This window comes from Arachis ipaensis, chromosome B05 (genome assembly GCF_000816755.2).
Source record: "Arachis ipaensis cultivar K30076 chromosome B05, Araip1.1, whole genome shotgun sequence".
NCBI lineage: Eukaryota > Viridiplantae > Streptophyta > Magnoliopsida > Fabales > Fabaceae > Arachis > Arachis ipaensis.
In genome coordinates, this window is record NC_029789.2 from 138,622,798 (window position 1) to 138,629,750 (window position 6,953).

Genomic DNA, 6,953 nt, shown 5'->3' on the forward strand with positions numbered 1-6,953 from the left:
AAATGCTTGGTGACTTTACTGCACCAAATTCCAATTTACATGGAAGAAGCATCTCAATTCCTACCATTGGAGCAAACAACTTTGAGCTTAAACCTCAATTAGTTTCTCTGATGCAACAGAACTGCAAGTTCCATGGACTTCCATCAGAAGATCCTTTTCAGTTCTTAACTGAATTCTTGCAAATCTGTGATACTGTTAAGATCAATGGAGTTGATCCCGAGGTCTACAGGCTTATACTTTTCCCGTTTGCTATAAGAGACAGAGCTAGAATATGGTTGGACTCTCAACCTAAAGATAGCCTGAACTATTGGGATAAGCTGGTCACGGCTTTCTTAGCCAAGTTCTTTCCTCCTCAAAAGCTTAGCAAGCTTAGAGTGGATGTTCAAACCTTCAGACAGAAGGAAGGTGAATCCCTCTATGAAGCTTGGGAGAGATACAAGGAACTGACCAAAAAGTGTCCTTCTGACATGCTTTCAGAATGGACCATCCTGGATATATTCTATGATGGTCTGTCTGAATTATCAAAGATGTCATTGGACCATTCTGCAGGTGGATCCATTCACCTAAAGAAAATGCCTGCAGAAGCTCAAGAACTCATTGACATGGTTGCAAATAACCAATTCATGTACACTTCTGAAAGAAATCCCGTGAGTAGTGGGACGCCTCAGAGGAAGGGAGTTCTTGAAATTGATACTCTGAATGCCATATTGGCTCAGAATAAAATATTAACTCAGCAAGTCAATATGATCTCTCAGAGTCTGAATGGATTGAAGGAATCATCCAACAGTACTAAAGAGGCATCTTCTGAAGAAGAAGCTTATGATCCTGAGAACCCTGCAATAGCAGAGGTGAATTACATGGGTGAACCCTATGGAAACACCTATAATCCCTCATGGAGAAATCATCCAAATTTCTCATGGAAGGATCACCAAAAGCCTCAACAAGACTTTAATAATGGTGGAAGAAACAGGTTTAGCAGTAGCAAGCCTTTTCCATCATCTACTTAGCAACAGATAGAGAATTCTGAGCAGAATCCATCTAGCTTAGCAAATATAGTCTCTGATCTATCTAAGGCCACTTTAAGTTTTATGAATGAAACAAGGTCTTCCATTAGAAATCTGGAGGCACAAGTGGGCCAGCTGAGTAAAAGAGTCACTGAAATCCCTCCTAGTACTCTCCCAAGCAATACAGAAGAGAATCCAAAAAGAGAGTGCAAGGCCATTGATTTAACCATCATGGCCGAACCTACAAGGGAGGGAGAGGACGTGAATCCTAGTGAGAAAGACCTCCTGGGATGTCCAGTGACCAATAAGGAGTTTCCCTTTGAGTTCCTCAAAGGAATCTGAGGCTCATTTAGAGACCATAGAGATTCCATTAAACCTCCTTCTGCCCTTCATGAGCTCTGATGAGTATTCTTCCTCTGAAGAGGATGAAGACATTACTGAAGAGCAAGTTGCTAAGTACCTTGGTGCAATCATGAAGCTGAATGCCAAAGAGCAGTCTGGCGTTTAAACGCTAGAAACAAGCATCTGTCTGGCGTTTAACGCCAGAAACAGGCACCAAGCTGGCGTTTAACGCCAGAAACAAGCATCTACCTGGCGTTACATTTGGGCGTTTAACGCTAGAAACAAGCAGCAGTCTGGCGTTAAACGCCAGGATTGCACAGCAAGGGTGTTTTACACGCCTAATTGGAGCAGGGATGTTAAGTCCTTGACCCCACTTGATCTGTAGACCCCACAGGATCTGTGGTCCCCACAGGATCTCCACATTTTCTTCTCTCCTTTTCACACCTTTTTCATAACTCTCTTCCCCAAATCCCCCTCACCAATCCCCTCATTCTCTCTTTCCCATCTCCTCTTCACCACTCACATCCACCCTCTCTTCCTCATAAACCCCACCTACCTTCAAAATTCAAACTAATTTCCCTCCCAAACCCAACCCTAATGGCCGAACCCTACACACCCCCTCACTCCTATATAAACCCCTCATTCCTTCTTCATTTTCACACAACACAACCCTATCTTCACCCCTTGGCCGAAAACACCTTTATCCCCATCTCCTCCATTTTCTTCTTCTTCTACTACTTTCTTTCTTCTTTTGCTCGGGGACGAGCAAACATTTTAAGTTTGGTGTGGTAAAAGTATAGCTTTTTGTTTTTCCATAACCATTTATGGCACCTAAGACCAGAGAAACCTCTAGAAAGAGGAAAGGGAAGGCAATTGCTTCCACCTCTGAGTCATGGAAGATGGAGAGATTCATCTCAAAGGTCCATCAAGACCATTTCTATGAAGTTGTTTTCAAGAAGAAAGTAATCCCTGAGGTTCCTTTCAAACTCAAAAAGAATGAGTATCCGGAGATCCGACTTGAGATCCAAAGAAGAGGTTGGGAAGTTCTCACCAACCCCATTCAACAAGTTGGGATCCTAATAGTTCAAGAGTTCTATGCAAACGCATGGATCACTAAGAACCATGATCAAAGTGTGAACCCGAATCCAAAGCATTGGCTCACCATGGTTCGGGAGAAATACTTAGATTTCAGTCCGGAAAATGTAAGGCTAGCGTTCAACTTGCCAATGATGGAAGAGAACGCACGCCCCTACACAAGAAGGGTCAACTTTGATCAAAGGTTGGACCAAGTCCTCATAGACATATGTGAGAAAGGAGCTCAATGGAAAATTGACTCAAGAGGCAAGCCGGTTCAATTAAGAAGGCATGACCTCAAACCAGTGGCTAGGAGATGGCTAGAGTTCATTCAACGCTCAATCATTCCTACTAGTAAGCGGTCTAAAGTTACTATAGACCGGGCCATCATGATCCATAGTATCATGATTGGAGAGGAGGTGGAAGTTCATGAGATTATACCTCAAGAACTTTACAAGGTGGCTGACAAGTCCTCCACTTGGGCAAGGTTAGCCTTTTCTCACCTCATTTACCACCTCTGCAATTCGGCTGGAATTGACATAGATGGAGACATCCTCATTGAAGAGGACAAGCCCATCACTAAGAAAAGGATGAAGCAAATAAGAGATCATGGACCTTAGCAAGAGCATGAGGAAATTCCCCACCATGAAATCCCTGAGATGCCTCAGGGGATGCACTTTCCTCCACAAAACTATTGGGAGCAAATCAACACTTTCATAGGAGAATTAAGTTCCAACATGGGACAACTAAGGATGGAACACCAAGAGCACTCCATCATCCTCCATGAGATTAGAGAAGATCAAAGAGCTATGAGGGAGGAGCAAGAAAGACAAGGAAGAGACATAGAGGAGCTCAAGAGCACCATTGGTTTTTCAAGAAGAGGAAGACGCCACCCTCACTAAGGTGGACTCATTCCTTAATCTCCTTGTCTATTTATTTACTGTTTTTCGATTTTTGAGCTTTATGTTTTATTTATGTTTGTGTCTTCACTATATGATCACTAGTGTCTAAGTGTCTATGCCTTAAAGTTATGAATATGAATCCATCACCTCTCTTGAATGAAAAATGTTTTAATTACAAAAGAACAAGAAATTCTGAACTTCAATGGATAAAGTGAGATGCCAAAACTATTCAAGAGGCAAAAAGCTACAAGTCCCGCTCATCTGATTGGAGCTAAGTTTCATTGATATTTTCGAATTTATAGTATATTCTCTTTTTTTTATCCTATTTGATTTTCAGTTGCTTGGGGACAAGCAACAATTTAAGTTTGGTGTTGTGATGAGCGGATAATTTATACGCTTTTTGGCATTGTTTTTACATAGTTTTCAGTATAATTTAATTAGTTTTTAGTATATTTTTATTAGTTTTTAAATAAAAATCACATTTCTGGACTTTACTATGAGTTTGTGTGTTTTTCTGTGATTTCAGGTATTTTCTGGCTGAAATTGAGGGACTTGAGCAAAAATCAGATTCAGAGGTTGAAGAAGGACTGCAGATGCTGTTGGATTCTGACCTCCCTGCACTCAAAGTGGATTTTCTGGAGCTACAGAACTCCAAATGGCGCGCTCTCAATTGAGTTGGAAAGTAGACATCCAGCACTTTCCAGCAATATATAATAGTCCATACTTTGCCCGAGTTTAGATGACGTAAACTGGCGTTCAACGCCAGTTTCATGCTGCATTCTGGAGTTAAACGCCAGAAACAGGTTGCAAAGTGGAGTTAAACGCTAGAAACAGGTTATGAACTGGCGTTCAACTCCAAGAGAAGCCTCTACACGTGTAAAGCTCAATGCTCAGCCCAAGCACACACCAAGTGGGCCCCGAAAGTGGATTTCTGCATCATTTACTCATTTCTGTAAACCCTAGTAACTAGTTTAGTATAAATAGGACTTTTTACTATTGTATTTACATCTTTTTTATCATCCTAAGTTTTATCTTGGGACGTTTAGTTCTTAGACTTGGGGGCTGGCCTCTCGGCCATGCCTGGACCTTGTTCTTATGTATTTTCAACGGTGGAGTTTCTACACCCCATAGATTAAGGTGTGGAGCTCTGCTGTTCCTCACAGATTAATGCAAAGTACTACTGTTTTTCTATTCAATTCAAGATTATTCCTATTCTAAGATATCCATTCGCACCCAAGAACATGATGAATGTGATGATTATGTGACGCTCATCATCATTATCACTTATGAACGCGTGCCTGACAAACACTTCCGTTCTACATGCAAACAAGCTAGAATGAGTATCTCTTAGATATCTAATACAGAGGACCAAGTCCGAGATATTAGAATCTTCGTGGTATAAGTTAGAACCCATGGATGGCCATTCCTGAGATCCAGAAAGTCTAAACCTTGTCTGTGGTATTCCGAGTAGGATCTGGGAAGGGATGGTTGTGACGAGCTTCAAACTCGCGAGTGCTGGACGCAGTGACAGACGCAAAAGGATAGTAAATCCTATTCCAGTATGATCGAGAACCGACAGATGATTAGCCATGCAGTGACAGCGTATTGGACCATTTTCACAGAGAGGATGGGATGTAGCCATTGACAACGGTGATGCCCTACATAAAGCTTGCCATGGAAAGGAGTAGGAATGATTGGATGAAGATAGCAGAAAAGCAGAGGTTCAGAGGAACGAAAGCATCTCTATACGCTTATCTGAAATTCTCACCAATGAATTACATAAGTATCTCTATCCTAGTTCATGTTCTATTTATCTTTTAATTATTAAAACTCTACAACCATTTGAATCCGCCTGACTGAGATTTACAAGGTGACCATAGCTTGCTTTAAGCCGACAATCTCCGTGGGATCGACCCTTACTTAGAAATATAAACTACTTTATCAATAGCCTGGCCGTCGGCAACAATCAAATAATTTGAAATTAAATTTCACACTTACTTAACTTATCAACGACCAAATTAAACCATCAATCAAATATGTTTTCCGTTTTAATGTTGTCGATAAACACATTTATCGCCTAGACGCCTCTCCCTCCCTCCCATCTCTTCGACCATTTTTAAAAGCTTCATTCTCTTTAAACCCTCCCTCGATCTCTCTCCCTTTCTTTCTCTAGCTGTGACTACCAACCGTTGATTTCTCCCTAGTTGGAGCTTCATTCGAGATTCTGAAACTGTCCTTGTATTCGTGGTGAGTAACCTTTATTTTAATCGGTTTCGTTTTTATTAGTTAACTTTTTCTGATTGTTTTGAGTTTGGTTTCTAAGAATGTTTCTATGATTGTAGATTTTTAGAGAGTTAGTGGTGTTGGTATTGTTGTTGTTCTTGGTGTTGTGTTCATCCGGTTGTGTAAAAGAGTTCCGTAGATTTTATTGTCTTTAGCTCGGTATATATTAAAATTTGTTACTTTTAGCCTTATTAAATCATGTTTGAAATGGATATTAATAAATTAATATGAGTGAAATTAATTTATAGTTAAAAAATATTTAAGTTGCAAATAGTTGCATATATATTTAGGATAGAGACCGTCACAAAAAGAATTAGGATATATAGAGACTTAAACCCATAGAATTAAGTTGTAAGATTAAAGAAGTGAAATAATTTATAAAAGTAGAGATTTTTTTCGTTTGTTTACGGTATAGATTGTTTGTGTTTGCTTTATTTTTTATGTGAGTAATAAAATAATTAGAACAGTTAAAATTAATTAATTAATTATTTTAATTTTGTATTTGTCGACCTTTTTACCAACAATGCAGGTATTTTCATAAGGTATTCTAATGATATATAAATTTTAAACATAAAGTATACATAGTGTTGCATTTCCCTAATGATACACGATGCACTAGGTTTCTTTGTTTGGTGCATATATATGATAGCATCGATCTGAGTTAAGATAAATATACCTCAAACTATTAATATTATTACTAACGCTTCATAACTTTTTGCAAAATGATTAAATAAAATTAGTTAACTACTAATTACTATGTACGTATCATTCATAAGAATGATAAAATTGCAGGGGACCAGTAAGAATGAGGAACAGGTTGAAAGCAGCTTATATAATCATAAGCGTAAGGAAAATTATATATTTGTTTTTCAAGAGGATGTACTACGATTTGATAGATGCGGTGATTAATAATCTCTCACTGCATGTTATTCAATTCATTAAAAGCAAATGACTGCTGGCAATATGATATATTTTTCATGGCCAAGATAGAATTTAACGGCTAATCTCTTAATTAAGGATTCAATTGATGACGAGCTACCAAAATTATATTCTCATCATTTTTTATTGTTCTTACAAATATAGCTATATAATGAATACAAGAAAACATATATGAAAATGAAGCACATAAATGTTACTTTGTTGTAATGTGATGTTTCCCAATTAGAAGGAACAACAAACTCCCAAGGGAAACTTCATTAGTGATGCTGACAGCGTTGGCTTCGCTATCCTTATGAAAAATAGAGGGAAAAAATAAAATAAAACTCAAAGAACAGTATTTTCATTTTTCATCACCATCCTAATCATTTACAATACTATAAAATTACTTCTTACAAAAATTTAAGTCGAT